This window comes from Hemiscyllium ocellatum, chromosome 5, assembly GCF_020745735.1.
Source record: "Hemiscyllium ocellatum isolate sHemOce1 chromosome 5, sHemOce1.pat.X.cur, whole genome shotgun sequence".
Taxonomy (NCBI): domain Eukaryota; kingdom Metazoa; phylum Chordata; class Chondrichthyes; order Orectolobiformes; family Hemiscylliidae; genus Hemiscyllium; species Hemiscyllium ocellatum.
The window spans coordinates 142686743-142714564 of NC_083405.1; the positions used below are offsets into that span (position 1 = coordinate 142686743).

General features: G+C 51.4%; 2 non-coding genes and 2 pseudogenes across 2 annotated transcripts; all 4 read right to left on the bottom strand.

Annotated features, from left to right (window-relative positions):
- Positions 1–5666: 5666 nt before the first annotated feature.
- Positions 5667–5857, bottom strand: LOC132816291 (U2 spliceosomal RNA). Its single transcript, XR_009644784.1, has one exon. It is a non-coding gene; the product is annotated as a U2 spliceosomal RNA (small nuclear RNA).
- Positions 5858–12771: 6914 nt separating this feature from the next.
- LOC132816296 (U2 spliceosomal RNA) lies at positions 12772–12947 on the bottom strand (annotated as a pseudogene).
- Positions 12948–18465: 5518 nt separating this feature from the next.
- Positions 18466–18553, bottom strand: LOC132816300 (U2 spliceosomal RNA; annotated as a pseudogene).
- A 6914-nt stretch (positions 18554–25467) lies between these two features.
- Positions 25468–25658, bottom strand: LOC132816293 (U2 spliceosomal RNA). The gene has a single exon (XR_009644785.1). It is a non-coding gene; the product is annotated as a U2 spliceosomal RNA (small nuclear RNA).
- Between the last annotated feature and the right edge of the window lie 2164 nt (positions 25659–27822).

The following is a 27822-nucleotide window of genomic DNA, read 5'->3' on the forward strand; positions in this document are numbered from 1 at the left end:
TGTCTTGGAAAATGTGAACTCCCATCCCCCAACCCACCTCGTGCAAATGAACAGCACGACCAGGGATGTGAAGATCAATTTACAGCAAATCAGCCTTTATTGGTTCGGCTCCCGCTCCAAACATTCCAATTCAGTCTGCTTCCTTAGAATTGCAAATCAAGATTCAAGAGTGCTAATTGCAGCGCTAACAGCAAGCTAATGGTTTGATAGCAGCCGTGCAATCAAAAAGCAAGGTCTAAAATGCAAAATAAAGCAAAACACCCAGTAAGCAAAACCTCAGCTTCTGTGGAGAGAAAGCAGAATTAACGCTTCGAGTCCAGTGACCCTTCTCCCGAAGGTTGCAGCGAGTTCTGTTTTCGTCTAGACATTACAACCTGCAGCACCACGCGTGGAGTCAGTGATCAACTGCACCTTCACTCTATCGGTAACCACTGAGCACCTACATCGATGCATGCATCAGGACGAGACGGAACCTGAACCAAACGGACGGAGGCTCCGAAGCTCTCTCCCACCCTCTCACCTTCAATGCCCACTTGGATCCATCCGGCTGCTCTGCATCAGGAAGCATCAGTAGCGCGGCCTCAATCAACAGATGGGAATCAGAAAGCTTCCCCACACAGTCACACAGTACAGAAGAGGCCTTCTGGCCCTCCGAGTCCGCACTGACAAAGCTACTCTAAGTCTGCTCTAGTCCCACTTTCCAGCACTTGGTCCGTAGCCAGGAAAAGTTATGACATTTCCAGTGCTCATCCAAGTAGTTTTTCAAGGTTTTGAGGTTCCCCGCCTCGCTACCCTCCCAAGCAGTGCATTCCAGACCGCCGCCACCCTCTGGGAAACAACTGCTTTCTCAACCCCGATTCTCCTGCCCTCTCCCCACGACCCTTGATCCCCTTATAATCAAGAGCCTCTCTATCTCTGTGAAGCGCTTCTGTGAAGCACTACTATTATAGGACAAGCCAAACAGAGAACAGCCAGGGAATTCCTAGAGGCATGGCACTCATCCACAGATTCATTCAATAATGAATCCACATCGACCTGGACCCAATATACCGGCCACTGCAGCGGACACTGTGTGGGCGGCACGGTTGCACCGTGGTTAGCACTGCTGCCTCACAACGCCAGAGACCCGGGTTCAATTCCCAACTCAGGCGACAGACTGTGTGGAGTTTGCACATTCTCCCCGTGTCTGCGTGGGTTTCCTCCGGGTACTCCGGTTTCCTCCCACAGTCCAAAGATGTGCGGGTCAGGTGAATTGGCCATGCTAAATTGCCCGTGGTGTTGCGCTTCGGCGGGTCGGTGTGGACTTGTTGGGCCGAAGGGCCTGTTTCCACATTGTAAGTAAGCTAATCTAATCAAACAACTGGAACTGATAACCGGAAGCGGCAGGTACAAATCACTACAAACGCCGGAGGAAACATCACAGAAGCGCTTCACAGGAGGCTCCCAAGCACTGACGATGTCACCTAGCTCGGCACAAACACAAATTCCCAGCTCGGCGAACAGAACCACAACAACGAGCACCCGAGCTACAAATCTTCTCCCAAACTTTGAACCTCTCCATCTCTGTCTTAAATGCAACCTCATCTCGGCTTGAAGGGGCGACCCTTCACCCTGAGGCTGTACTTCCAGGTCCTCGTCTCGCCTACTAGTGGGACCATCTTCTTCACAACCACTCTGACCAGGCCCCCCAGTAGCTTGTAAGCTTCGGTCAGATCCCGCCTTACCTTTCGAAACACCATCGGGCACAGACCCAGAGACCTCATGTGACAAACCCAGGGGAAACCTTCTCTAGACTCCGTCCCAACACCAGCGCATCCCTTCCTTCGGTACACGGCACAAAACTGCTCCCAATATTCCACCTGTGGTCAGACCAGAGCCTGACGCGGCCTCGGCAGCACGTCCCCGCTCCTGTTTCCTCGCCCGCTTGAAATGAATGCCGACACTGCATTTGCCTTCCGAACCATCGGATGGACCTGCATGTTAATCTTGAAACAACCTGGAACTAGGACTCCCAAGACCCTCTGCGCTGCAGATTTGCAAAGCCTTTCCCTCGTTCAGAAAATCGTCTACCCGATTGTTCTTGCTACCAAAGTGCAATTACGCACACTTGGTCACTTCTTTTCCCCACTCGCCCAACGTGTCCACGCTCTTCTGCAGCCTGCCCATTTCCTCAAAACTACCTGTCCCTCTAGCTATCTTTGTGCCATCTGCAAACTCAGCAAAAGTGCCCTCCGTGGCCCCCATTATCGTGGACACCCCAATAAGGTCCCTGTCACAGCCCCGTCTACAAGGTATTTGCGGAAATTCACCACAGTTGTACACGTGGCCGGAGACTTTGGCACCGTCGGATCGATGACACAGGGCCCAGCGAGCCTGTGCCGATTCCTACTCCTTGTTTGGGCGTGCTACCTGTTGCCCAGACACGGTTTCAGTCCCGCCGTTCCGCCTCCCGTTCACGTGTCCAACAAGGTGAGCCTGAAACGTTCCTAACGTGCCTGCTTCCAGCGCTTCGACTGGCAACGCGTTCCAGACACCCACCATCCCCTATGTGAAAACCTTTCTCCGCACTTCTCCCTTCTCACTTTCCCCCTCTCACCGTGAACCTGTACCCACTGACTCGCCACCCTTCCGATGCCTCTCAGTATGCTGTCGACCCCTATCGGGTCGCCCCTCAGCTTCCGCCTTTGCAGTGACAACAATCCCAAGTTTATTCAACCTCTCCTCACAACAGAAGCACTCCAGGGCAGGCAAGGTCCTGGTAAACCTTCTCTGCACCCTCTCCAAAGCATCCACGTCCTTCTGGCAGTGAGTGTGCCGAACAGCACTGCGCGCGGTATCCCGATTGTAGCCTAACTGGAGTTTTGTACAGCTGTTTATACAGATCATTTATTTACACGTCACAAACAACAAAGGTCCTAGCACTGTGCCCTGCGGGATACCACTAGTTACTGATCCCCTTTCCGAAAAATGCGCTTCCACCGCTACTCTCTGTCTTCTGTGACCGAGCTGGCTTTGTATCCAGCTAGCCGGCTCACCTCAGATCCCGCGAGACTCTACCTTTTGTAGCAGCCTGCCGCAAGATGTGAAGCGATCCAGAAGAGATTACTGACGCAAAGGTGACTACACTTAAATGAAAGTGCTGGGAATGGCAACCGTGATGGAACTCGCAGCCAAGGAAGGTCAACACCTCACAAAATGGTGGCTGAGAGTTCACAAAATGGTGGCCCAGGGACAAGCACCAACGCAGACACAAAACTGCCACTGCTGTGGAAACACATGTCAGGCAGCAGCAAATTGCTGGTAGAAAGAAGCTGTGTGCAGAAACTGCAGCATTAAAAAAGAATATACTAAGTGGGTGCGCTCGGGGGTGAAAGTACCAATAACCTGCAGCGAAAGTACAGGAAGAAATCCTAAATGGTACAAAAAGGGCAAGAAGACAAAAGCCCTGACGCACAAACCAATGAGGTGTTGTGGTTACAGATACTGGCGATACCTGCCGACGCCCCGGTCGCTCCCTTACTGAACGGCAAACCGGTAAGAATGGAGGTGGACACCGGTTTCGTTGATACGGCTGAGTCACGTTGCGCTGCAACCTTCAGAAACTGCGCGAGGAACACACACAGGTGAAGTGGTGCTTTCACAGTGGGTACGTTCAGTTATACGGTGAGTCTGAAGACACAGCCTGCGCGTCATCAAAGGAAATCTTACAGCTTTATGGGCAAGAATGTAGTTGGACAGAATCAAACTCAACTGAGTGTCAAAATTCTGAGTGACCGATCAAGAATTCTAAAGAAGCACGCTATTGTTTTCAATGGGGTGGACAGGCAGGACGCCTGGAGCCTTTGATAAGCTGTTGGAGAAAATGCAGAGGCATGGAATTGAGGGTGATTTAGCAGTTTGGCTTAGAAACTGGCTTTCTGAAAGGAGGCAGCGAGTGGTGGTTGATGGAAAATATTCAGCCTGGAGTCCGGTTACTAGTGGTGTGCCACAAGGGTCTGTTTTGGGACCACTGCTGTTTGTCATTTTTATAAATGACTTAGACGCAGGCATAACATAGGTGGATGGATTAGTAAATTTGCAGACGACGCTAAAGTCGGTGGAGTAGTGGTCAGTGTGGAAGAATGTTACAGGTTGCAGGGGGACTTGGACAAACTGCAGAATCGGGCTGAGAGGTGGCAAATGGAGTTCAATGCAGCTAAATGTGAGGTGATGCACTTTGGGAAGAATAACTGGAAGGCAGAGTACTGGGTCGATGGAAAGATTATTGGTAGTGTGGATGTGCAGAGGGATCTTGGAGTCCCATGTACATAGATCCCTGAAAGTTGCCACCCCCAGGTGGATAGTGCTGTTAAGAAGGCTGTTGGGTTTCATTCGTAGAGGGATTGAGTTCCGGAGCCGCAATATCATGCTGCAACAGTTCACCTGCTGGTGTGTGCTAGGCGGTTTCCTTTCCCTTTGCTCAACGACCTATTTGCTGAACTAGCCGGAGGTCAGCTTTTCAGTAAAATTGAGCCCGGTAAACCCTACCTCCAGATGAGTGTAGATCCTGAGTTGAAATGAATGAGACACAATCTTATTGAAACATATTGGATTCTTACGTGGCTCGACAGGGTAAATGCTGAGAGGACATTTTCCCTCATGGGAGTGTCTAGAACTGAACAGAATAAAGAGGCACCAATTTAAGAGTGAGATCAGGAGAAACGTCTTCTCTCAGAGGGTTGTGAGTCTTTGGAATTTGTTGTCACAGACAGCTGGCCCACGCTGCTTGTGTGAGACTGACTTAGAATGCTGCCAGTTCTGGCTGAGGCAGCAAAGTAGTGCAAAAGAAGGCAAGGGGGTGTTGTGCCAGTCCCTGCGTACACAGCCCAGGTGCCGGATAATCTGCAGTGCTCCTACCTGCCTTATTATCTTTCCAGGCCAGTTCCGGTCAGCAAACATTGGTTTGTTTGTTCTACGTTTTCTCACGTGCTGTTGTCGAGTTAGTGCTGTCTCTTTGCTTTTCCCAGTGAGAATTGACTCTCTGAGTAACCTGCCTCTGACTCAGTCAGTCGTGATAGCACACACGATTCTGTCGCGGCTCAGTGAATCGGAAAGTGGCTGAAACTCACAGTCCTTTGCCTCGTTTTTCCGGTCAGTCACATACGTACCTATCGATTCCGCCTGCCCTTGCACTCTGATGAAAAGCATGTGCCTTAAATACGTCCCGATTATTTTTGTCCTAGCTCACAGTGTTCTCGAAATCTCTCTTTCAAGTCATCAAAATCAAAACGACTGAACCCCTAGATAGCTTCATCCCCAGCAGCATGCAGCAACGTAGCACAGTTGACCTTCTCTTGTTTTTCTGAAATGTCGCTCGCGAGTAGGAAAAGCTGGTGGGCAGCTACGGTTGCTGCAACTCCCAAATTCTGACACCATGTGGTGTGATCGGGGTCCGGCGTTGGCGGGACGGTGCAGCACGCAGCAGGGGTGAGGGGATGACATTGAGAGCAAGTGTCAAGGTGCGCAAGAGACAGAGACGGCGAGAGAAGGATAGGGAGCGGGAGCTGAACAGCTACCTTAGAACAGACGAGTTTGAATCGACTCACGCCCGGCTGGATGCGAGGTGTGAGAAATGAAGCACCGAAAGCCTGTGCTATAAACATGAAGCTGTTTTTAGATTTATAGATGAGGGGTGCACCGTTCCCGGAGGTACTGCAATACCAGGTCGATGCGTGGAGTGGACGGAGCAAGCCCCTATTCCATCTCCCTGCTCCAAAAATCAATTTAATATATGGTCCCCAGATAAGGGACGTATCAGATATTAAACTGATAAGAACAGATACTACACTTGATCTTAGCCAAAAGGCCGAGAAGCGATAACTACAATACCGCGGACTGCCTCAAGTCCCATTTGTCCTCCATGTTTTCAATCAGCTTGATTCTGTTCAAAGACTTGTAGATCACTGCTGACAGTTTCCCTGTCGCCGTAGTCCTCCCAGGATTTCTAACTAGAGCAGCAGATCCGTTTACAGCAGTTGCTTTTTTTCCCCTGTCAGTGAAGCACTGCCTCATGGTCATGTAGAGATTGTCAGTATCTCACCAATCAGGTGGGTCAGGGCTAAGCTGACGTGACTTGAGGAGGTGGTAACCAACTGCAGAACTGCACGCATTGAATGAGACATTCAGCCTGTCATGTCTGCATCAGCTCTCTGCACGAGCAACTTCCCCAGTCCCACTCGCCCTCTCTTCAGATAAGTATCCGACCCTCCGACCAAAGTCACCATTGAATCTGCCTCCAGCACCCTCTCTCTCAGGCAGTGCACTGCATATTCTAACCACTCGCTGAAGATGCTTGGGCCTAGGACACTAGCTCGATGAAATGTGACAGGCAGAGAAGAGAGCAGTAGATTCAGCCGAGCCCTCCATGTCTTTGATGTGTGTGCGTGTGTGTGTGTGGATGTGCCTGCAGTTAGAACATAGAACAGTACAGCACAGTACAGGCCCTTCGGCCCACCATGTTGTAGGGGGAGGGGAAGGGGAACATTACACAAACGGTCGCGGGATTCTTGCGGTATACTTAAGGCTAAGATTTTAACGAATATAGAGGTTTTTGTTTAAGAAATAGTTTTAAACTAAGAAATAACTTTGAAGTGTTGTGGCTGACCACAAAAGAAGCAGTAGGGGCATCTCACAATAAGCTTATAGTATGATAAGGGGAACTGGCTAAAATAACAGACAGGCTGTAACAGACAAGGACAAGGACAGCAGGGTAGTCAGATCAGGAAAATTAGAGAAAAACAAGTCAGGTAAATCGGCTTATGATAGGATGGGAAAAGGGAGGCGTGATTCCGCAACTTGCAAACTGAATAAGAATGCTTACATGCTTTGTTTTGGCGCGCTTTTGCTAGCCTGATTGCTTGAGCGAAACGCCCGTTCTTGCAAGGCCGTAAAGAATAAAATGCTCTTGTTTCCAAGACTTTGCCTCAGGCTGTTACCAATGTGAAAAGTCCCTGCCTCCCCACAAGGCAAATGATTGGAGCAGGTTCGAATTCTGACCGAAAAATCTCACTGCCAGGAAATCTCGGCTCACCTTTACAAACAGAAACTCTTACAGACTAACCCATCTTGTCTTGGAAAATGTGAACTCCCATCCCCCAACCCACCTCGTGCAAATGAACAGCACGACCAGGGATGTGAAGATCAATTTACAGCAAATCAGCCTTTATTGGTTCGGCTCCCGCTCCAAACATTCCAATTCAGTCTGCTTCCTTAGAATTGCAAATCAAGATTCAAGAGTGCTAATTGCAGCGCTAACAGCAAGCTAATGGTTTGATAGCAGCCGTGCAATCAAAAAGCAAGGTCTAAAATGCAAAATAAAGCAAAACACCCAGTAAGCAAAACCTCAGCTTCTGTGGAGAGAAAGCAGAATTAACGCTTCGAGTCCAGTGACCCTTCTCCCGAAGGTTGCAGCGAGTTCTGTTTTCGTCTAGACATTACAACCTGCAGCACCACGCGTGGAGTCAGTGATCAACTGCACCTTCACTCTATCGGTAACCACTGAGCACCTACATCGATGCATGCATCAGGACGAGACGGAACCTGAACCAAACGGACGGAGGCTCCGAAGCTCTCTCCCACCCTCTCACCTTCAATGCCCACTTGGATCCATCCGGCTGCTCCGCATCAGGAAGCATCAGTAGCGCGGCCTCAATCAACAGATGGGAATCAGAAAGCTTCCCCACACAGTCACACAGTACAGAAGAGGCCTTCTGGCCCTCCGAGTCCGCACTGACAAAGCTACTCTAAGTCTGCTCTAGTCCCACTTTCCAGCACTTGGTCCGTAGCCAGGAAAAGTTATGACATTTCCAGTGCTCATCCAAGTAGTTTTTCAAGGTTTTGAGGTTCCCCGCCTCGCTACCCTCCCAAGCAGTGCATTCCAGACCGCCGCCACCCTCTGGGAAACAACTGCTTTCTCAACCCCGATTCTCCTGCCCTCTCCCCACGACCCTTGATCCCCTTATAATCAAGAGCCTCTCTATCTCTGTGAAGCGCTTCTGTGAAGCACTACTATTATAGGACAAGCCAAACAGAGAACAGCCAGGGAATTCCTAGAGGCATGGCACTCATCCACAGATTCATTCAATAATGAATCCACATCGACCTGGACCCAATATACCGGCCACTGCAGCGGACACTGTGTGGGCGGCACGGTTGCACCGTGGTTAGCACTGCTGCCTCACAACGCCAGAGACCCGGGTTCAATTCCCAACTCAGGCGACAGACTGTGTGGAGTTTGCACATTCTCCCCGTGTCTGCGTGGGTTTCCTCCGGGTACTCCGGTTTCCTCCCACAGTCCAAAGATGTGCGGGTCAGGTGAATTGGCCATGCTAAATTGCCCGTGGTGTTGCGCTTCGGCGGGTCGGTGTGGACTTGTTGGGCCGAAGGGCCTGTTTCCACATTGTAAGTAATCTAATCTAATCAAACAACTGGAACTGATAACCGGAAGCGGCAGGTACAAATCACTACAAACGCCGGAGGAAACATCACAGAAGCGCTTCACAGGAGGCTCCCAAGCACTGACGATGTCACCTAGCTCGGCACAAACACAAATTCCCAGCTCGGCGAACAGAACCACAACAACGAGCACCCGAGCTACAAATCTTCTCCCAAACTTTGAACCTCTCCATCTCTGTCTTAAATGCAACCTCATCTCGGCCTGAAGGGGCGACCCTTCACCCTGAGGCTGTACTTCCAGGTCCTCGTCTCGCCTACTAGTGGGACCATCTTCTTCACAACCACTCTGACCAGGCCCCCCAGTAGCTTGTAAGCTTCGGTCAGATCCCGCCTTACCTTTCGAAACACCATCGGGCACAGACCCAGAGACCTCATGTGACAAACCCAGGGGAAACCTTCTCTAGACTCCGTCCCAACACCAGCGCATCCCTTCCTTCGGTACACGGCACAAAACTGCTCCCAATATTCCACCTGTGGTCAGACCAGAGCCTGACGCGGCCTCGGCAGCACGTCCCCGCTCCTGTTTCCTCGCCCGCTTGAAATGAATGCCGACACCGCATTTGCCTTCCGAACCATCGGATGGACCTGCATGTTAATCTTGAAACAACCTGGAACTAGGACTCCCAAGACCCTCTGCGCTGCAGATTTGCAAAGCCTTTCCCTCGTTCAGAAAATCGTCTACCCGATTGTTCTTGCTACCAAAGTGCAATTACGCACACTTGGTCACTTCTTTTCCCCACTCGCCCAACGTGTCCACGCTCTTCTGCAGCCTGCCCATTTCCTCAAAACTACCTGTCCCTCTAGCTATCTTTGTGCCATCTGCAAACTCAGCAAAAGTGCCCTCCGTGGCCCCCATTATCGTGGACACCCCAATAAGGTCCCTGTCACAGCCCCGTCTACAAGGTATTTGCGGAAATTCACCACAGTTGTACACGTGGCCGGAGACTTTGGCACCGTCGGATCGATGACACAGGGCCCAGCGAGCCTGTGCCGATTCCTACTCCTTGTTTGGGCGTGCTACCTGTTGCCCAGACGCGGTTTCAGTCCCGCCGTTCCGCCTCCCGTTCACGTGTCCAACAAGGTGAGCCTGAAACGTTCCTAACGTGCCTGCTTCCAGCGCTTCGACTGGCAACGCGTTCCAGACACCCACCATCCCCTATGTGAAAACCTTTCTCCGCACTTCTCCCTTCTCACTTTCCCCCTCTCACCGTGAACCTGTACCCACTGACTCGCCACCCTTCCGATGCCTCTCAGTATGCTGTCGACCCCTATCGGGTCGCCCCTCAGCTTCCGCCTTTGCAGTGACAACAATCCCAAGTTTATTCAACCTCTCCTCACAACAGAAGCACTCCAGGGCAGGCAAGGTCCTGGTAAACCTTCTCTGCACCCTCTCCAAAGCATCCACGTCCTTCTGGCAGTGAGTGTGCCGAACAGCACTGCGCGCGGTATCCCGATTGTAGCCTAACTGGAGTTTTGTACAGCTGTTTATACAGATCATTTATTTACACGTCACAAACAACAAAGGTCCTAGCACTGTGCCCTGCGGGATACCACTAGTTACTGATCCCCTTTCCGAAAAATGCGCTTCCACCGCTACTCTCTGTCTTCTGTGACCGAGCTGGCTTTGTATCCAGCTAGCCGGCTCACCTCAGATCCCGCGAGACTCTACCTTTTGTAGCAGCCTGCCGCAAGATGTGAAGCGATCCAGAAGAGATTACTGACGCAAAGGTGACTACACTTAAATGAAAGTGCTGGGAATGGCAACCGTGATGGAACTCGCAGCCAAGGAAGGTCAACACCTCACAAAATGGTGGCTGAGAGTTCACAAAATGGTGGCCCAGGGACAAGCACCAACGCAGACACAAAACTGCCACTGCTGTGGAAACACATGTCAGGCAGCAGCAAATTGCTGGTAGAAAGAAGCTGTGTGCAGAAACTGCAGCATTAAAAAAGAATATACTAAGTGGGTGCGCTCGGGGGTGAAAGTACCAATAACCTGCAGCGAAAGTACAGGAAGAAATCCTAAATGGTACAAAAAGGGCAAGAAGACAAAAGCCCTGACGCACAAACCAATGAGGTGTTGTGGTTACAGATACTGGCGATACCTGCCGACGCCCCGGTCGCTCCCTTACTGAACGGCAAACCGGTAAGAATGGAGGTGGACACCGGTTTCGTTGATACGGCTGAGTCACGTTGCGCTGCAACCTTCAGAAACTGCGCGAGGAACACACACAGGTGAAGTGGTGCTTTCACAGTGGGTACGTTCAGTTATACGGTGAGTCTGAAGACACAGCCTGCGCGTCATCAAAGGAAATCTTACAGCTTTATGGGCAAGAATGTAGTTGGACAGAATCAAACTCAACTGAGTGTCAAAATTCTGAGTGACCGATCAAGAATTCTAAAGAAGCACGCTATTGTTTTCAATGGGGTGGACAGGCAGGACGCCTGGAGCCTTTGATAAGCTGTTGGAGAAAATGCAGAGGCATGGAATTGAGGGTGATTTAGCAGTTTGGCTTAGAAACTGGCTTTCTGAAAGGAGGCAGCGAGTGGTGGTTGATGGAAAATATTCAGCCTGGAGTCCGGTTACTAGTGGTGTGCCACAAGGGTCTGTTTTGGGACCACTGCTGTTTGTCATTTTTATAAATGACTTAGACGCAGGCATAACATAGGTGGATGGATTAGTAAATTTGCAGACGACGCTAAAGTCGGTGGAGTAGTGGTCAGTGTGGAAGAATGTTACAGGTTGCAGGGGGACTTGGACAAACTGCAGAATCGGGCTGAGAGGTGGCAAATGGAGTTCAATGCAGCTAAATGTGAGGTGATGCACTTTGGGAAGAATAACTGGAAGGCAGAGTACTGGGTCGATGGAAAGATTATTGGTAGTGTGGATGTGCAGAGGGATCTTGGAGTCCCATGTACATAGATCCCTGAAAGTTGCCACCCCCAGGTGGATAGTGCTGTTAAGAAGGCTGTTGGGTTTCATTCGTAGAGGGATTGAGTTCCGGAGCCGCAATATCATGCTGCAACAGTTCACCTGCTGGTGTGTGCTAGGCGGTTTCCTTTCCCTTTGCTCAACGACCTATTTGCTGAACTAGCCGGAGGTCAGCTTTTCAGTAAAATTGAGCCCGGTAAACCCTACCTCCAGATGAGTGTAGATCCTGAGTTGAAATGAATGAGACACAATCTTATTGAAACATATTGGATTCTTACGTGGCTCGACAGGGTAAATGCTGAGAGGACATTTTCCCTCATGGGAGTGTCTAGAACTGAACAGAATAAAGAGGCACCAATTTAAGAGTGAGATCAGGAGAAACGTCTTCTCTCAGAGGGTTGTGAGTCTTTGGAATTTGTTGTCACAGACAGCTGGCCCACGCTGCTTGTGTGAGACTGACTTAGAATGCTGCCAGTTCTGGCTGAGGCAGCAAAGTAGTGCAAAAGAAGGCAAGGGGGTGTTGTGCCAGTCCCTGCGTACACAGCCCAGGTGCCGGATAATCTGCAGTGCTCCTACCTGCCTTATTATCTTTCCAGGCCAGTTCCGGTCAGCAAACATTGGTTTGTTTGTTCTACGTTTTCTCACGTGCTGTTGTCGAGTTAGTGCTGTCTCTTTGCTTTTCCCAGTGAGAATTGACTCTCTGAGTAACCTGCCTCTGACTCAGTCAGTCGTGATAGCACACACGATTCTGTCGCGGCTCAGTGAATCGGAAAGTGGCTGAAACTCACAGTCCTTTGCCTCGTTTTTCCGGTCAGTCACATACGTACCTATCGATTCCGCCTGCCCTTGCACTCTGATGAAAAGCATGTGCCTTAAATACGTCCCGATTATTTTTGTCCTAGCTCACAGTGTTCTCGAAATCTCTCTTTCAAGTCATCAAAATCAAAACGACTGAACCCCTAGATAGCTTCATCCCCAGCAGCATGCAGCAACGTAGCACAGTTGACCTTCTCTTGTTTTTCTGAAATGTCGCTCGCGAGTAGGAAAAGCTGGTGGGCAGCTACGGTTGCTGCAACTCCCAAATTCTGACACCATGTGGTGTGATCGGGGTCCGGCGTTGGCGGGACGGTGCAGCACGCAGCAGGGGTGAGGGGATGACATTGAGAGCAAGTGTCAAGGTGCGCAAGAGACAGAGACGGCGAGAGAAGGATAGGGAGCGGGAGCTGAACAGCTACCTTAGAACAGACGAGTTTGAATCGACTCACGCCCGGCTGGATGCGAGGTGTGAGAAATGAAGCACCGAAAGCCTGTGCTATAAACATGAAGCTGTTTTTAGATTTATAGATGAGGGGTGCACCGTTCCCGGAGGTACTGCAATACCAGGTCGATGCGTGGAGTGGACGGAGCAAGCCCCTATTCCATCTCCCTGCTCCAAAAATCAATTTAATATATGGTCCCCAGATAAGGGACGTATCAGATATTAAACTGATAAGAACAGATTTTTTTTTTATTTCAAAAATATACTTTATTCATAAAATATGCATAGAATAATTTGATACACTGTACATTAGGTAATGCCTTTCATATTTCCACATTTACATACACAGCTCCGAATTATCATTATTTCATACAGATCTGGGGCGGCACGGTGGCACAGTGGTTAGCATTGCTGCCTCACAGCGCCAGGGACCTGGGTTCAATTCCCGACTCAGGCGACTGACTGTGTGGAGTTTGCACGTTCTCCCCGTGTCTGCCTGGGTTTTCTCCGGGTGCTCCGGTTTCCTCCCACAGTCCAAAGATGTGCGGGTCAGGTGAATTGGCCATGCTAAATTGCCCGTAGTGTTAGGTAAGGGGTATGGGTGGGTTGCGCTTTGGCGGGTCAGTGTGGACTTGTTGGGCCGAAGGGCCTGTTTCCACACTGTAAGTAATCTAATCAGTGCATCTCTCACTCATATATTGAGCTGAGGCGTCAGCAGAGCCCAAATGACTGCATGGGCCCCCTGCTTTTCTTTCGACAGGCAGATGTTAAACGGTGGTCTTTCCCCACCGCGCCTTGGCGGCAGCTGCCCCAAGCTTCAGCGCGTCCCTCAACACGTAGTCCTGGACCTTGGAATGTGCCAGTCTGCAACACTCAGTCGGGGTCAACTCCTTCAGCTGGAAGATCAACAGGTTTCGGACCGCCCAGAGAGCGTCCTTCACCGAGTTGATGATCCTCCAGGCGCAGTTGATGTTCGTCTCGGTGTGCGTCCCGGGGAACAGGCCGTAGAGCACGGAGTCCCGCGTCACGGCGCTGCTCGGGACGAACCTCGACAAATACCACTGCATTCCTCTCCAGACTTCCTCTGCATAGGCACATTCCAGAAGGAGGTGTGTGACAGTCTCGTCCCCCCCGCAGCCGCTTCGAGGGCAGCGTGCGGTGCGGCTGAGAGTCTGGGCGTGCATAAACGATCTCACAGGTAGAGCCCTTCTCACCACCAGCCAAGCCATGTCTTGGTGCTTGTTGGAAAGTTCTGGCGATGAGGCATTCTGCCAAATTGCTTTGACAGTCTGCTCAGGGAACCACTCAACAGGATCCGCCCTCTCCTTTTCCCGAAGGGTCTCGAGGACGCTACGTGCTGACCACTTCCTGATGGACTTGTGGTCAAAGGTGTTTTTCTTCAGAAATTTCTCCACGAAGGACAGGTGGCACGGAACGGTCCAACTACTCGGAGCGTTCCGCGGCAGCGAGGCCAGGCCCATCCTTCGCAACACCGGGGACAGGTAGAACCTCAGTACGTAGTGACACTTGGTGTTTGCGTACCGGGGATCCACGCACAGCTTGATGCAGCCACACACAAAGGTGGCCATCAGGGTGAGGGTGGCATTGGGTGTATTTTTTCCCCCGTTGCCCAGATCTTTGTACAGTGAGTCCCTTCGGACCCGGTCCATCTTTGAACTCCATATGAACTGGAAGATGGCCCGGGCGACTGCAGCGGCGCAGGTTCTGGGAATAGGTCAGACCTGTGCCACGTACAACAGCAATGACAGTGCCTCACACCTGATGACCAGGTTTTTTCCCGTGATGGAGAGCGACCGTAGCCTCCATCTGCCCAGTTTCTGCCTCACTTTACTGATACGCTCCTCCCAAGACTTGGCGCACGCCCCAGCCCCCCCGAACCAAATACCCAGCACCTTCAGGTGGTCGGTCCTGACGGTGAAGGGGATCGAGGATTGGTCGGCCCAGTTCCCGAAGAGCATGGCCTCGCTCTTGCCTCGGTTTACCTTGGCCCCCGAGGCCCGTTCGAACTGGTCACAAATGCACATGAGTCTGCGCACGGACAGCGGATCCGAGCAGAAAACGGCGACGTCATCCATGTACAGGGAGGCCTTAACCTGCAGGCCCCCGCTGCCCGGAATAGTCACCCCTCTCAGGCTCGCATCCTTCCTGATGGACTCGGCAAATGGCTCTATGCAGCACACAAACAAGGCAGGAGAGAGAGGGCAGCCCTGCCTGACTCCAGATCTGACTGGGAAGCTATCTGATTCCCACCCATTGATTGAGACTGCACTGACAATGTTGGTGTAGAGCAGTCTGATCCAATTGCAGATTCCCTCCCCAAAGCCCATTTTGGAGAGAACATCTCTCATATACATGTGTGATATCCTGTCAAAGGCTTTCTCCTGGTCCAGGCTGATCAGGCAGGCGTCCAACCCTCTGTCCTGCACGTAGGCGATCGTATCCCTGAGGAGTGCGAGACTCTCAGCGATCTTCCTGCCTGGCACAGCACAGGTTTGGTCAGGGTGAATCACCGACCCCAGAGCAGACCTGACCCGGTTGGCAATTACCTTTGACAGGATTTTGTAATCTGCATTCAACAGTGTGATCGGTCTCCAATTTTTGAGTTCCTCCCTCTCCCCCTTCCGCTTATAGATGAGGGTGATGATGCCTTTCCTCATGGATTCGCTCATGGTACCTGCCCGAAGCATACTGACATACACCTCCAGCAGGTCCTGGCCAATCAAGTCCCACAGAGCGGAATAGAGCTCGACCGGTAAGCCATCGCTTCCGGGAGTTTTATTCTTTTCGAAGGACTCGAGGGCCTTGGTCAGCTCGTCCAGAGATAGCGGCTGGTCCAGCCTCTCGCGTGTTCTGTCGTCTAAGACCTCCGTGATAGACGACAGGAACGACTGGGAGGCCGCGCTGTCGGTCGGCTTCGCGTCATACAGACTGGCATAGAAGGATTTACTGATCCTCATGACGTCAGCCTGAGATGACGTTGTCGAGCCGTCTTCTTCCTTCAGGCTGCTGAGCACAGAGCTCTCTTTGTGCACCTTCTGGAAGAAGAAACGTGAGCACGTCTCGTCCTGCTCCACCGAGCGGACCCTGGACCGGAAGATTATCTTGGAGGCCTCTGAGGCAAAGAGCGAGGCTTGCTGGCCCTTCACCTCCTTGAGGTCCTCCGTGACATCGACCCCCATCGTCTGCAGCAGGAGCAGGTTCTGCATACTTTCCTGGAGCTGGGACAGTTTTCCCCGCCTCTCTCTCGCCTCCTGAACACCTTTGAGGATGAAGAACCTCTTGATGTTCCCTTTAACTGTTTCCCACCAGTCTGCTGGAGACTCAAAGAGGGGCTTCACGGTTCTCCAACCTGCGTAGTCCCTCTTGAGCTCCTCAATGTTTCCCGGGGTCAACAGCTTAGTGTTCAGCTTCCACGTTCCCTTACCCGCCCGCTGCTCGTCCTGTAGGTGACAGTCGGCCAGCAGGAGGCAGTGGTCAGAGAAGAACACCGGCTTGACGTCGGTGGATCTGACCGAGAGCGTTCGGGACACAAACAGGTAATCTATCCTTGAGCGGATAGACCCGTCTGCCCGTGACCAGGTGTATCTACGCTGCGCTCCGTCTGCAGGGGTGCTGAAGACGTCGTGCAGCTTGGCATCTTTTACCGCGTCCATCAGGGCTCTGGACGTGGCGTCCAGTTTACTGTCCCCCCCGCCGGATCGTCCATCTGCATCAATGATACAGTTGAAGTCTCCGGCCAGAATGACCGGCCTGGACGTAGCCAGCAACAGTGGAAGCTGCTGCAGGACGGCCAACCGTTCACTCTTACCCACTGGGGCGTACACATTGATCAGTCTCAGGGGAGCATTCCTGTACATAACGTCGGCGACGAGGAGGCGCCCGCCCACCACCTCCTTAACCTCGGAGATGGTGAAGTTGCTTCCTCGCAACAGGATACCCAGGCCGGAGGCGCGGCTATCGTTGCCCCCCGACCAAACTGACTGCCCATGGGCCCACAAGCTCGACCATCTCCTGTAGCTGCTGAGGTGCGGTATCCCACACTCCTGCAGAAACAGGAGGTCGGCTTTAACGCTGGCCAGGAAGGCCATCGTTGAAACACATCGCGTAGCCGATTTGATGCTACGCACATTGATGCTGGCAACTTTAAACCCCATTTTAACAATTTACAAGGTTAATAGTGTCCATTTGCTGCTGGTCTTGCTCCTCTGGGGTAGCTGCGTGCATCCCCGTGGTGACGGCAAACTGCTGGACCATCCCAGGGCTGAGGTAGCTGTCCGGCTCCACGCTGGAGCCATTTCCCCGCTCTGGTGTCTTTGTGTCAAGCCCAGGGTCCGCACCGTCCAGTTCTCCATCTGACAGTGGGGCTGTCACAGGACCGCTGCTCCCAGTTACCTGGAGCTGTGGGCCGGTGGACACCTCTTGGTTCTCACCGGGTAGGGGGAGGCCTTTACCCATCCCCACAGAGGGATCGTCTTTCCCTTCTTGGGTGGTGCTGCCCTCCTTTCTCCCCATGGCGCTCTGTCTCTTCCTCTGGTGGCGACCCTTCTTGCGCCCGTCCTCACCATCAGAAGAGCTGCCTGTATCCTCGGCTTGGAGGTGTCGTTTCCCCCTTCTCTGGGTGGCTTTGGGGCCCGAGACAGGTTTCCTCTTCCTATTTCTGACTGTGATCCAGTCATCTGCCTCCTTTGATTCCTCCTCTTCCATTTCCTCCGTCTGCCTTGAAGGAGCTTGGATCGGCTGCTGTACCTCCCCGCTGTCTGCCGTCTGCTCCGCTACCGCCTGCTCTTCCTTCTGGGTGTCTCCAGGCACCGTTTCCGTGATATCTTGTGGTGCCCTGCTGTGCTTTGGCAGTCCCCGGCTCGTGTTGCCACCTCTGGCCATCTGTGCGTAAGTGGCGGTTCCTCGTCTTGGGCAGGCCTTGTACATGTGGCCCGCCTCTCCGCACAGGTTACAGTTCTTGGCCTCCTTGCAATCCTTGGTCAGGTGGCCTTCCTGTTTGCAATTTCGGCATACAGTCACCTTACAGTCGGCCGCCATGTGGCCTGACCTCCCGCAGGTTCGGCACACCTTCGGCTGCCCTGCGTATGTCAGGTAACCTCTGCTTCCTCCGATGGCGAAGCTGGAGGGTGGGTGGAGGATGTTCCCGCTGGCATCGACCCTCAGGGTTACCTTGACCTGCCGCTTACTGGTCCAGATCCCGAAAGGATCGACCACATCGGTGCTTTCTCCTTCAACCTGGACATACCTCTTCAAGAAGGTGAGAACATCTGCCGCTGGGACGTAAGGGTTGTACATTTGGATTGTCACAACCCGACTCCTCTGCGCAGGAAGCACACACAACGGGACCGCCGACAAGATGGAGAACAGAGGTTCCCCTTCCTTCTCCTTGAAGACCTTCAGGAGCTGCTCACAATGCTTCACGCTCCTGAAGGTCAAGTCGAAGTAGCCTGCCCCAGGGAAATCCTGCAGGCAGTACACATCCGCTGCTGCAAACCCACAGCACTCCAGCAAAACCTTCTTCACAAACACCATCCGATCGACCGGTGTGTGCTCCTCCACCTTCTTCACAGTCACCCTGACTGTGTTGCGAATGCCCTGGCCAGGGCTGCGAGCGGCTGCTGAGGCCATAGCTCTGAGGTTGGCTGATACCTGAATTGGCGTTAGGCCGAAGCCAGCATAAAGATCCACCAAGAGCAGGTCAGCACAACCAAACGATCCTCCAGCGGCCAATCACGATCCAGCGATGGTCTCCAGCAGCTCCAACGACTCGCAACACGGCTTCTGCAAACCCACAGCACTGATAAGAACAGATACTACACTTGATCTTAGCCAAAAGGCCGAGAAGCGATAACTACAATACCGCGGACTGCCTCAAGTCCCATTTGTCCTCCATGTTTTCAATCAGCTTGATTCTGTTCAAAGACTTGTAGATCACTGCTGACAGTTTCCCTGTCGCCGTAGTCCTCCCAGGATTTCTAACTAGAGCAGCAGATCCGTTTACAGCAGTTGCTTTTTTTCCCCTGTCAGTGAAGCACTGCCTCATGGTCATGTAGAGATTGTCAGTATCTCACCAATCAGGTGGGTCAGGGCTAAGCTGACGTGACTTGAGGAGGTGGTAACCAACTGCAGAACTGCACGCATTGAATGAGACATTCAGCCTGTCATGTCTGCATCAGCTCTCTGCACGAGCAACTTCCCCAGTCCCACTCGCCCTCTCTTCAGATAAGTATCCGACCCTCCGACCAAAGTCACCATTGAATCTGCCTCCAGCACCCTCTCTCTCAGGCAGTGCACTGCATATTCTAACCACTCGCTGAAGATGCTTGGGCCTAGGACACTAGCTCGATGAAATGTGACAGGCAGAGAAGAGAGCAGTAGATTCAGCCGAGCCCTCCATGTCTTTGATGTGTGTGCGTGTGTGTGTGTGGATGTGCCTGCAGTTAGAACATAGAACAGTACAGCACAGTACAGGCCCTTCGGCCCACCATGTTGTAGGGGGAGGGGAAGGGGAACATTACACAAACGGTCGCGGGATTCTTGCGGTATACTTAAGGCTAAGATTTTAACGAATATAGAGGTTTTTGTTTAAGAAATAGTTTTAAACTAAGAAATAACTTTGAAGTGTTGTGGCTGACCACAAAAGAAGCAGTAGGGGCATCTCACAATAAGCTTATAGTATGATAAGGGGAACTGGCTAAAATAACAGACAGGCTGTAACAGACAAGGACAAGGACAGCAGGGTAGTCAGATCAGGAAAATTAGAGAAAAACAAGTCAGGTAAATCGGCTTATGATAGGATGGGAAAAGGGAGGCGTGATTCCGCAACTTGCAAACTGAATAAGAATGCTTACATGCTTTGTTTTGGCGCGCTTTTGCTAGCCTGATTGCTTGAGCGAAACGCCCGTTCTTGCAAGGCCGTAAAGAATAAAATGCTCTTGTTTCCAAGACTTTGCCTCAGGCTGTTACCAATGTGAAAAGTCCCTGCCTCCCCACAAGGCAAATGATTGGAGCAGGTTCGAATTCTGACCGAAAAATCTCACTGCCAGGAAATCTCGGCTCACCTTTACAAACAGAAACTCTTACAGACTAACCCATCTTGTCTTGGAAAATGTGAACTCCCATCCCCCAACCCACCTCGTGCAAATGAACAGCACGACCAGGGATGTGAAGATCAATTTACAGCAAATCAGCCTTTATTGGTTCGGCTCCCGCTCCAAACATTCCAATTCAGTCTGCTTCCTTAGAATTGCAAATCAAGATTCAAGAGTGCTAATTGCAGCGCTAACAGCAAGCTAATGGTTTGATAGCAGCCGTGCAATCAAAAAGCAAGGTCTAAAATGCAAAATAAAGCAAAACACCCAGTAAGCAAAACCTCAGCTTCTGTGGAGAGAAAGCAGAATTAACGCTTCGAGTCCAGTGACCCTTCTCCCGAAGGTTGCAGCGAGTTCTGTTTTCGTCTAGACATTACAACCTGCAGCACCACGCGTGGAGTCAGTGATCAACTGCACCTTCACTCTATCGGTAACCACTGAGCACCTACATCGATGCATGCATCAGGACGAGACGGAACCTGAACCAAACGGACGGAGGCTCCGAAGCTCTCTCCCACCCTCTCACCTTCAATGCCCACTTGGATCCATCCGGCTGCTCCGCATCAGGAAGCATCAGTAGCGCGGCCTCAATCAACAGATGGGAATCAGAAAGCTTCCCCACACAGTCACACAGTACAGAAGAGGCCTTCTGGCCCTCCGAGTCCGCACTGACAAAGCTACTCTAAGTCTGCTCTAGTCCCACTTTCCAGCACTTGGTCCGTAGCCAGGAAAAGTTATGACATTTCCAGTGCTCATCCAAGTAGTTTTTCAAGGTTTTGAGGTTCCCCGCCTCGCTACCCTCCCAAGCAGTGCATTCCAGACCGCCGCCACCCTCTGGGAAACAACTGCTTTCTCAACCCCGATTCTCCTGCCCTCTCCCCACGACCCTTGATCCCCTTATAATCAAGAGCCTCTCTATCTCTGTGAAGCGCTTCTGTGAAGCACTACTATTATAGGACAAGCCAAACAGAGAACAGCCAGGGAATTCCTAGAGGCATGGCACTCATCCACAGATTCATTCAATAATGAATCCACATCGACCTGGACCCAATATACCGGCCACTGCAGCGGACACTGTGTGGGCGGCACGGTTGCACCGTGGTTAGCACTGCTGCCTCACAACGCCAGAGACCCGGGTTCAATTCCCAACTCAGGCGACAGACTGTGTGGAGTTTGCACATTCTCCCCGTGTCTGCGTGGGTTTCCTCCGGGTACTCCGGTTTCCTCCCACAGTCCAAAGATGTGCGGGTCAGGTGAATTGGCCATGCTAAATTGCCCGTGGTGTTGCGCTTCGGCGGGTCGGTGTGGACTTGTTGGGCCGAAGGGCCTGTTTCCACATTGTAAGTAAGCTAATCTAATCAAACAACTGGAACTGATAACCGGAAGCGGCAGGTACAAATCACTACAAACGCCGGAGGAAACATCACAGAAGCGCTTCACAGGAGGCTCCCAAGCACTGACGATGTCACCTAGCTCGGCACAAACACAAATTCCCAGCTCGGCGAACAGAACCACAACAACGAGCACCCGAGCTACAAATCTTCTCCCAAACTTTGAACCTCTCCATCTCTGTCTTAAATGCAACCTCATCTCGGCCTGAAGGGGCGACCCTTCACCCTGAGGCTGTACTTCCAGGTCCTCGTCTCGCCTACTAGTGGGACCATCTTCTTCACAACCACTCTGACCAGGCCCCCCAGTAGCTTGTAAGCTTCGGTCAGATCCCGCCTTACCTTTCGAAACACCATCGGGCACAGACCCAGAGACCTCATGTGACAAACCCAGGGGAAACCTTCTCTAGACTCCGTCCCAACACCAGCGCATCCCTTCCTTCGGTACACGGCACAAAACTGCTCCCAATATTCCACCTGTGGTCAGACCAGAGCCTGACGCGGCCTCGGCAGCACGTCCCCGCTCCTGTTTCCTCGCCCGCTTGAAATGAATGCCGACACCGCATTTGCCTTCCGAACCATCGGATGGACCTGCATGTTAATCTTGAAACAACCTGGAACTAGGACTCCCAAGACCCTCTGCGCTGCAGATTTGCAAAGCCTTTCCCTCGTTCAGAAAATCGTCTACCCGATTGTTCTTGCTACCAAAGTGCAATTACGCACACTTGGTCACTTCTTTTCCCCACTCGCCCAACGTGTCCACGCTCTTCTGCAGCCTGCCCATTTCCTCAAAACTACCTGTCCCTCTAGCTATCTTTGTGCCATCTGCAAACTCAGCAAAAGTGCCCTCCGTGGCCCCCATTATCGTGGACACCCCAATAAGGTCCCTGTCACAGCCCCGTCTACAAGGTATTTGCGGAAATTCACCACAGTTGTACACGTGGCCGGAGACTTTGGCACCGTCGGATCGATGACACAGGGCCCAGCGAGCCTGTGCCGATTCCTACTCCTTGTTTGGGCGTGCTACCTGTTGCCCAGACGCGGTTTCAGTCCCGCCGTTCCGCCTCCCGTTCACGTGTCCAACAAGGTGAGCCTGAAACGTTCCTAACGTGCCTGCTTCCAGCGCTTCGACTGGCAACGCGTTCCAGACACCCACCATCCCCTATGTGAAAACCTTTCTCCGCACTTCTCCCTTCTCACTTTCCCCCTCTCACCGTGAACCTGTACCCACTGACTCGCCACCCTTCCGATGCCTCTCAGTATGCTGTCGACCCCTATCGGGTCGCCCCTCAGCTTCCGCCTTTGCAGTGACAACAATCCCAAGTTTATTCAACCTCTCCTCACAACAGAAGCACTCCAGGGCAGGCAAGGTCCTGGTAAACCTTCTCTGCACCCTCTCCAAAGCATCCACGTCCTTCTGGCAGTGAGTGTGCCGAACAGCACTGCGCGCGGTATCCCGATTGTAGCCTAACTGGAGTTTTGTACAGCTGTTTATACAGATCATTTATTTACACGTCACAAACAACAAAGGTCCTAGCACTGTGCCCTGCGGGATACCACTAGTTACTGATCCCCTTTCCGAAAAATGCGCTTCCACCGCTACTCTCTGTCTTCTGTGACCGAGCTGGCTTTGTATCCAGCTAGCCGGCTCACCTCAGATCCCGCGAGACTCTACCTTTTGTAGCAGCCTGCCGCAAGATGTGAAGCGATCCAGAAGAGATTACTGACGCAAAGGTGACTACACTTAAATGAAAGTGCTGGGAATGGCAACCGTGATGGAACTCGCAGCCAAGGAAGGTCAACACCTCACAAAATGGTGGCTGAGAGTTCACAAAATGGTGGCCCAGGGACAAGCACCAACGCAGACACAAAACTGCCACTGCTGTGGAAACACATGTCAGGCAGCAGCAAATTGCTGGTAGAAAGAAGCTGTGTGCAGAAACTGCAGCATTAAAAAAGAATATACTAAGTGGGTGCGCTCGGGGGTGAAAGTACCAATAACCTGCAGCGAAAGTACAGGAAGAAATCCTAAATGGTACAAAAAGGGCAAGAAGACAAAAGCCCTGACGCACAAACCAATGAGGTGTTGTGGTTACAGATACTGGCGATACCTGCCGACGCCCCGGTCGCTCCCTTACTGAACGGCAAACCGGTAAGAATGGAGGTGGACACCGGTTTCGTTGATACGGCTGAGTCACGTTGCGCTGCAACCTTCAGAAACTGCGCGAGGAACACACACAGGTGAAGTGGTGCTTTCACAGTGGGTACGTTCAGTTATACGGTGAGTCTGAAGACACAGCCTGCGCGTCATCAAAGGAAATCTTACAGCTTTATGGGCAAGAATGTAGTTGGACAGAATCAAACTCAACTGAGTGTCAAAATTCTGAGTGACCGATCAAGAATTCTAAAGAAGCACGCTATTGTTTTCAATGGGGTGGACAGGCAGGACGCCTGGAGCCTTTGATAAGCTGTTGGAGAAAATGCAGAGGCATGGAATTGAGGGTGATTTAGCAGTTTGGCTTAGAAACTGGCTTTCTGAAAGGAGGCAGCGAGTGGTGGTTGATGGAAAATATTCAGCCTGGAGTCCGGTTACTAGTGGTGTGCCACAAGGGTCTGTTTTGGGACCACTGCTGTTTGTCATTTTTATAAATGACTTAGACGCAGGCATAACATAGGTGGATGGATTAGTAAATTTGCAGACGACGCTAAAGTCGGTGGAGTAGTGGTCAGTGTGGAAGAATGTTACAGGTTGCAGGGGGACTTGGACAAACTGCAGAATCGGGCTGAGAGGTGGCAAATGGAGTTCAATGCAGCTAAATGTGAGGTGATGCACTTTGGGAAGAATAACTGGAAGGCAGAGTACTGGGTCGATGGAAAGATTATTGGTAGTGTGGATGTGCAGAGGGATCTTGGAGTCCCATGTACATAGATCCCTGAAAGTTGCCACCCCCAGGTGGATAGTGCTGTTAAGAAGGCTGTTGGGTTTCATTCGTAGAGGGATTGAGTTCCGGAGCCGCAATATCATGCTGCAACAGTTCACCTGCTGGTGTGTGCTAGGCGGTTTCCTTTCCCTTTGCTCAACGACCTATTTGCTGAACTAGCCGGAGGTCAGCTTTTCAGTAAAATTGAGCCCGGTAAACCCTACCTCCAGATGAGTGTAGATCCTGAGTTGAAATGAATGAGACACAATCTTATTGAAACATATTGGATTCTTACGTGGCTCGACAGGGTAAATGCTGAGAGGACATTTTCCCTCATGGGAGTGTCTAGAACTGAACAGAATAAAGAGGCACCAATTTAAGAGTGAGATCAGGAGAAACGTCTTCTCTCAGAGGGTTGTGAGTCTTTGGAATTTGTTGTCACAGACAGCTGGCCCACGCTGCTTGTGTGAGACTGACTTAGAATGCTGCCAGTTCTGGCTGAGGCAGCAAAGTAGTGCAAAAGAAGGCAAGGGGGTGTTGTGCCAGTCCCTGCGTACACAGCCCAGGTGCCGGATAATCTGCAGTGCTCCTACCTGCCTTATTATCTTTCCAGGCCAGTTCCGGTCAGCAAACATTGGTTTGTTTGTTCTACGTTTTCTCACGTGCTGTTGTCGAGTTAGTGCTGTCTCTTTGCTTTTCCCAGTGAGAATTGACTCTCTGAGTAACCTGCCTCTGACTCAGTCAGTCGTGATAGCACACACGATTCTGTCGCGGCTCAGTGAATCGGAAAGTGGCTGAAACTCACAGTCCTTTGCCTCGTTTTTCCGGTCAGTCACATACGTACCTATCGATTCCGCCTGCCCTTGCACTCTGATGAAAAGCATGTGCCTTAAATACGTCCCGATTATTTTTGTCCTAGCTCACAGTGTTCTCGAAATCTCTCTTTCAAGTCATCAAAATCAAAACGACTGAACCCCTAGATAGCTTCATCCCCAGCAGCATGCAGCAACGTAGCACAGTTGACCTTCTCTTGTTTTTCTGAAATGTCGCTCGCGAGTAGGAAAAGCTGGTGGGCAGCTACGGTTGCTGCAACTCCCAAATTCTGACACCATGTGGTGTGATCGGGGTCCGGCGTTGGCGGGACGGTGCAGCACGCAGCAGGGGTGAGGGGATGACATTGAGAGCAAGTGTCAAGGTGCGCAAGAGACAGAGACGGCGAGAGAAGGATAGGGAGCGGGAGCTGAACAGCTACCTTAGAACAGACGAGTTTGAATCGACTCACGCCCGGCTGGATGCGAGGTGTGAGAAATGAAGCACCGAAAGCCTGTGCTATAAACATGAAGCTGTTTTTAGATTTATAGATGAGGGGTGCACCGTTCCCGGAGGTACTGCAATACCAGGTCGATGCGTGGAGTGGACGGAGCAAGCCCCTATTCCATCTCCCTGCTCCAAAAATCAATTTAATATATGGTCCCCAGATAAGGGACGTATCAGATATTAAACTGATAAGAACAGATACTACACTTGATCTTAGCCAAAAGGCCGAGAAGCGATAACTACAATACCGCGGACTGCCTCAAGTCCCATTTGTCCTCCATGTTTTCAATCAGCTTGATTCTGTTCAAAGACTTGTAGATCACTGCTGACAGTTTCCCTGTCGCCGTAGTCCTCCCAGGATTTCTAACTAGAGCAGCAGATCCGTTTACAGCAGTTGCTTTTTTTCCCCTGTCAGTGAAGCACTGCCTCATGGTCATGTAGAGATTGTCAGTATCTCACCAATCAGGTGGGTCAGGGCTAAGCTGACGTGACTTGAGGAGGTGGTAACCAACTGCAGAACTGCACGCATTGAATGAGACATTCAGCCTGTCATGTCTGCATCAGCTCTCTGCACGAGCAACTTCCCCAGTCCCACTCGCCCTCTCTTCAGATAAGTATCCGACCCTCCGACCAAAGTCACCATTGAATCTGCCTCCAGCACCCTCTCTCTCAGGCAGTGCACTGCATATTCTAACCACTCGCTGAAGATGCTTGGGCCTAGGACACTAGCTCGATGAAATGTGACAGGCAGAGAAGAGAGCAGTAGATTCAGCCGAGCCCTCCATGTCTTTGATGTGTGTGCGTGTGTGTGTGTGGATGTGCCTGCAGTTAGAACATAGAACAGTACAGCACAGTACAGGCCCTTCGGCCCACCATGTTGTAGGGGGAGGGGAAGGGGAACATTACACAAACGGTCGCGGGATTCTTGCGGTATACTTAAGGCTAAGATTTTAACGAATATAGAGGTTTTTGTTTAAGAAATAGTTTTAAACTAAGAAATAACTTTGAAGTGTTGTGGCTGACCACAAAAGAAGCAGTAGGGGCATCTCACAATAAGCTTATAGTATGATAAGGGGAACTGGCTAAAATAACAGACAGGCTGTAACAGACAAGGACAAGGACAGCAGGGTAGTCAGATCAGGAAAATTAGAGAAAAACAAGTCAGGTAAATCGGCTTATGATAGGATGGGAAAAGGGAGGCGTGATTCCGCAACTTGCAAACTGAATAAGAATGCTTACATGCTTTGTTTTGGCGCGCTTTTGCTAGCCTGATTGCTTGAGCGAAACGCCCGTTCTTGCAAGGCCGTAAAGAATAAAATGCTCTTGTTTCCAAGACTTTGCCTCAGGCTGTTACCAATGTGAAAAGTCCCTGCCTCCCCACAAGGCAAATGATTGGAGCAGGTTCGAATTCTGACCGAAAAATCTCACTGCCAGGAAATCTCGGCTCACCTTTACAAACAGAAACTCTTACAGACTAACCCATCTTGTCTTGGAAAATGTGAACTCCCATCCCCCAACCCACCTCGTGCAAATGAACAGCACGACCAGGGATGTGAAGATCAATTTACAGCAAATCAGCCTTTATTGGTTCGGCTCCCGCTCCAAACATTCCAATTCAGTCTGCTTCCTTAGAATTGCAAATCAAGATTCAAGAGTGCTAATTGCAGCGCTAACAGCAAGCTAATGGTTTGATAGCAGCCGTGCAATCAAAAAGCAAGGTCTAAAATGCAAAATAAAGCAAAACACCCAGTAAGCAAAACCTCAGCTTCTGTGGAGAGAAAGCAGAATTAACGCTTCGAGTCCAGTGACCCTTCTCCCGAAGGTTGCAGCGAGTTCTGTTTTCGTCTAGACATTACAACCTGCAGCACCACGCGTGGAGTCAGTGATCAACTGCACCTTCACTCTATCGGTAACCACTGAGCACCTACATCGATGCATGCATCAGGACGAGACGGAACCTGAACCAAACGGACGGAGGCTCCGAAGCTCTCTCCCACCCTCTCACCTTCAATGCCCACTTGGATCCATCCGGCTGCTCCGCATCAGGAAGCATCAGTAGCGCGGCCTCAATCAACAGATGGGAATCAGAAAGCTTCCCCACACAGTCACACAGTACAGAAGAGGCCTTCTGGCCCTCCGAGTCCGCACTGACAAAGCTACTCTAAGTCTGCTCTAGTCCCACTTTCCAGCACTTGGTCCGTAGCCAGGAAAAGTTATGACATTTCCAGTGCTCATCCAAGTAGTTTTTCAAGGTTTTGAGGTTCCCCGCCTCGCTACCCTCCCAAGCAGTGCATTCCAGACCGCCGCCACCCTCTGGGAAACAACTGCTTTCTCAACCCCGATTCTCCTGCCCTCTCCCCACGACCCTTGATCCCCTTATAATCAAGAGCCTCTCTATCTC